Below are 4828 nucleotides of genomic sequence, written 5' to 3'. Positions count from 1 at the left end.
TAGTGGCTAAGCTAAGTCCAAGAAGTCCAAGGTGACTAAACCGGCGGAAGACCCGCCAGTCCTTGCTCCTGAACCGGCAAGGCCACCTTCTCCTCCATCAACTGAAACTCCAGAAGACCCGCCTGTCAATGCAGAAGCAAATCCTCCCGAGCCGTCGTTTGATGACACCACCGTGAACCCTTCCGCAACCGGACCATCAAGCTCAGCCAACCCGGGAGCCACTTTGTTGAGCCGGGGAATCCAACCGTGTTGGCTCGCCACACGGCAAAACAAGAGGCATTGGAGAGACAGAAAGTGTGCTTTGATGTTGCACATTATGATCATCTGAATGCCAACGATATTTTATCCGGCTATCTCAGCCATGTGCACTCGAGTCGCGACTCAGAGATCGAAATGGTCAAACAGTTGCAGCTGAGATACGAGGTATGTTCTTCCAGCTTATCTATATTACGCCAGCCCCCAAGTTTTCAGATTATGAGAGAACCGGAATGATCTGTAGACTTTATAATATAGGCCAATACTTTTACCTTTGAAACCTTTCCTGAGTTCAATAAAATAGAACAAAGCTTCACCTGTAGTCCCCAAGGGCCGGTTCATTTTGATCATAAATGAGCCGGTACTTTAAATTGTCTGTTACCGTATTCAAAGGACTTCATAATCCGGCTTAACCTTGAGAAACTTGCTGAATAGCATACATTAGCCCCCAAGTGCCAAGTGATGTTACTTTGTAAAGTTCTTGGGACTTAAAGTATCTCTTTAGAGTCATAAGAAATTGTTTTGGCATACATTATCCCCCAAGTGTCAAGTAGTTTTTTGTAAAGTACTTGAGACTTGAATCTTGATTTTTGAACTTTAAGCAAAATCTTGACTCATCTGGGTACGTTTTTTTGTAGAATGCCTTATCTGGACTGAGCTCGCAATTGACTGATGTGAAGGCCCGGCTAGCAGGTCAGGAGGCAGAAATCAAGTCTGCTAACTCCAAATTGCAAATAAGTCTCTCTAAGACAGAAAATTTAAAGACCAGCTTCACTACCAAGAAGAAAACCTGGGCGGAGGAAAAAACGCTTCTGACACAATGCGCCGAGAAGGCTGAAGAAGCCCTTGAAGAGGTTTCAATAGAGCTGAACGGTTTAAAGGGCCGGGTGTCACAAATGGTGGCCGCCATCTTTGTAAGCCGTCTGTCTTTAACCTTATGTACTTTTTGCCAATCCGGAATATAAGCCGCCAGCTGACTTTGTTTATAAAATATGTGCAGGCCCACGAAGCAAGAATCTGAGCCAAGATCATGTGATTAAACTGAAGGTAGTGTATACCTTAGTGGAGCAACTATATATTGGCGCACAACGGGCACTTGCTGCCATCTCTCCTGCCAATCAAGGACCCAACCGGCTCAGCGATGTTTTAAAGAAGCTGTCAATTTTGCCCGCCAGGTTCCAAGAGGTTAAGCGCTCCTGTGCCAGAGCCGGAGGTTTGACTACCCTGAGCCGCTCCAAGGCTTGGGTGCCAGATCTAGACCCGGCTGATGTAGCCAGAGGGTACCCCACGGTAAAGGAAGACGGGTCACTGTTTGACCAGGACGACTTCGTTGCTTGCGTGAGGGAGGTGCGACCTCAGGCGACTATTCTTGGAGATGAAACTAACATCGACAAGTATCAGCCGGGTTTTGATGTTGAAAATAAGAAGATGGCAAGTCCCTCGTACAAGGTGACAGATTTAATCCCGCCTGTTCGTGAAAATACATTTGCCCTGGAAGTTGACCCGGCCGGCCTGATTGACGAAGAAGCAGAATTTGTCGCCGTGAATGGTTTTGACTGGTCAAAGCCCAGCTTCCAGTCAACAGAAGGCGGTGAACCAGCGAGGGAGTAGCAATAACCATCTTCATGGGCTTATAAAAGCCTTGTAATAGTTTAGTTGTGAAAACATTGCATGCTTTGCTTATGCCATCGCGCATAAGACACTTGTATGTGATTCTATGTTTCCTGATGTCAATATATTCATCATATTTATGGTTGTCCCTGTAATACTTCAGCTCTGCTCCTGTAAATACAAGAGAAAAAACTGGCTTCGTGGCTTAGTACCGAACGGGTTAAAACACCCGGCTTATAGCCAATATGTTTACCATAATAGAAAACAGAAACAGATATAAAAAGAGAACAAGGCTGAAACTAACCCTTTGGTTAATGCAGCAGGCAATTGCGTATAAACAATAGCCATACTTGTACCTTTGATCCTTAGACCACCGGTTTAAATAACCCGGGTAATGAAGTTGGTAACTCCATCTTTTTGAGAAGTCAATACTTCTGAATACTTAATGATCATCATACCTTGGTGGCTTCATCATCAAATAGTCCAGCCGGCGAAAAAGACCATGCTAATTATTTGTGAAATTAAGACAACAAAGAACTAAAAGGCAAATAACAGGTAATAAATATGACTTAACCTTGTATTTGAAGGTTGGGGGTTTCCGATTCGAATACGATCAGTAAACCGGACCAAAGGGGTTAAGCTAAGGTTCAAATACGACCATATAGCCCCAGTGGCTTTGGCGTTGCGCCGATCAAGAGGGTACCGACGGCTATGTTCTCTTTGGTTCGAATATGACCTATGTTTGAACAGGAAGCCCCCAAATGACCTTGAGAGGTTTTTAACGACCTTGATTCGAATACGATCCAAGTCGGACCCAAAAGGGGTTAAGCTATGATTCGGATATGATCAAGAAGCCCCCTAGTGAGTTTGGCCTTGAGCCGATCAAGAGGGTTACGACAGCTATGTTCTCTTTGGTTCGAATACGTCCTATGTTTGAATAGGAAGCCCCCAAGTGACCATGATAGCTACAGCTAGATTCGAATACGATCATAAGCCGGACTGAAAAAGGTTAGACTTGATTCAAATATGATCAGCTCCTTAATAGTCATTTGAAAATAAGAAACAACAAAGATGCGTAATCTTTGAAAAGAAAAGAGACCGATGGTCTTGCTTTATTACTTATCATGGTATATACAATGTCAAAGTATGTACATGATGAGAGCCGATGGCTCAGGTGTAGTATGGCTGAAGTTGAGCAATGTTCCACGGCCAGCGGGTCTCCTCTTCCGACTTACGTGAGTCTCTGTGCTCTCGAACGTCAATGAGGTAATATGACCCGTTGTTTAAGTTCTCGCTGACCACAAAGGGTCCTTCCCAATGTGGGGATAACTTGTGTGCATCTGACAGATCCTGGAGGAGCTGGAGCACAAGGTCACCTTCCTGAAAAGTCCTGGACTTAACCCGGCGGCTGTGATAACGGCGCAGGTCCTGTTGATAAATTGTTGATCGAGCTGCTGCTAAGTCTCTTTCCTCATTTAACAAGTCAAGTGCATCCTGTCTAGCTTGTTCATTATTAACTTCAACATAAGCCGCCACACGGGGCGAGTCATGACGGATGTCACTAGGCAACACTGCTTCTGCTCCATACACCATGAAGAAAGGTGTGTGACCTATAGACCTGTTAGGTGTGGTGTTGATACTCCATAGCACCGAGGGTAATTCCTCTACCCAACAACCCGGCGATCGCTGTAAAGGAACCATAAGCCGGGGTTTGAGACCTTTTAAAATTTCCTGATTTGCTCTCTCCGCTTGACCATTGGATTGAGAATGAGCTACAGAAGAAACATCAAGCCGAATATGCTGACGTTGACAAAACTCCTCCATAGCCCCTTGGGATAGATTAGTGCCATTGTCAGTGATCATGCTGTGTGGAAAACCAAAACGGAAGATCACCTTTTTCATGAACTGAACCGCCATGGCCGCATCACACTTACTCACCGGCTGTGCCTCAACCCACTTTGTGAATTTATCAACTGCCACTAAAAGATGTGTCTTTTTATCCTTAGACCTTTTAAAAGGTCCCACCATGTCAAGCCCCCAGACCGCAAACGGCCAAGTGATTGGAATCATCTGGAGCTCTTGAGCCGGCACTTGTGCTCTTCGTGCAAACTTTTGACATCCATCACATATGCTGACCAGATCCTCTACATCGTCGTGAGCCGTCAACCAGTAAAAACCGTGACGAAAAGCCTTGGCCACCAGAGTTTTTGACCCGGCGTGATGACCACAATCGCCTTCATGGATCTCACGAAGTATTTCTTGGCCTTCTTCAGGGGAAACACACTGATGAAACGCTCCAGAGACACTGCGATGGTATAGTTCTCCATCCAAAATCGTCATTGACTTAGACCGCCGGGTTATCTGTCGAGCTAGGGTCTCATCCGCTGGCAACTCTCCCCGGGTCATGTAAGCCAAGAACGGCACTGTCCAATCTGGCATGACATGAAGAGCCACCACCAACTGTGCCTCCGGGTCAGGAATGGCTAGATCTTCTTCTGTGGGTAACTTAACAGACGGGTTATGCAAAACATCCAAAAAGGTGTTAGGTGGCACCAGCTTACGCTGAGATCCCAACCGGCTTAAAGCATCAGCCGCTTCGTTCTTCCTCCGGTCAATGTGCTCCACCTGATAACCTTTAAAATGCCCTGCAATAGCATCAACTTCACGGCGATAAGCCGCCATGAGAGGATCTTTGGAATCCCACTTGCCTGATACTTGTTGAGACACTAAATCTGAGTCGCCAAGACACCGGACCCAGCTTAGGCTCATCTCTTTGGCCACTCGAAGACCATGGAGCAAGGCTTCATATTCCGCTGCATTGTTAGTACACGGAAACATTAGCCGCAACACATAACAAAACTTGTCACCTCGAGGGGAGGTTAAAACAACTCCAGCCCCCGAGCCTTCCAGCTGTCTGGACCCATCAAAGTGAGTAGTCCGATATGTGTTGTCTGGTTTCTCT

This window comes from Triticum urartu, chromosome 6A, assembly GCF_056163025.1.
Source record: "Triticum urartu cultivar PI428250 chromosome 6A, HENAU_Tu73, whole genome shotgun sequence".
NCBI lineage: Eukaryota > Viridiplantae > Streptophyta > Magnoliopsida > Poales > Poaceae > Triticum > Triticum urartu.
The sequence above is the reverse complement of the archived record's forward strand: the minus strand, read 5'-3'. Positions refer to the sequence as shown.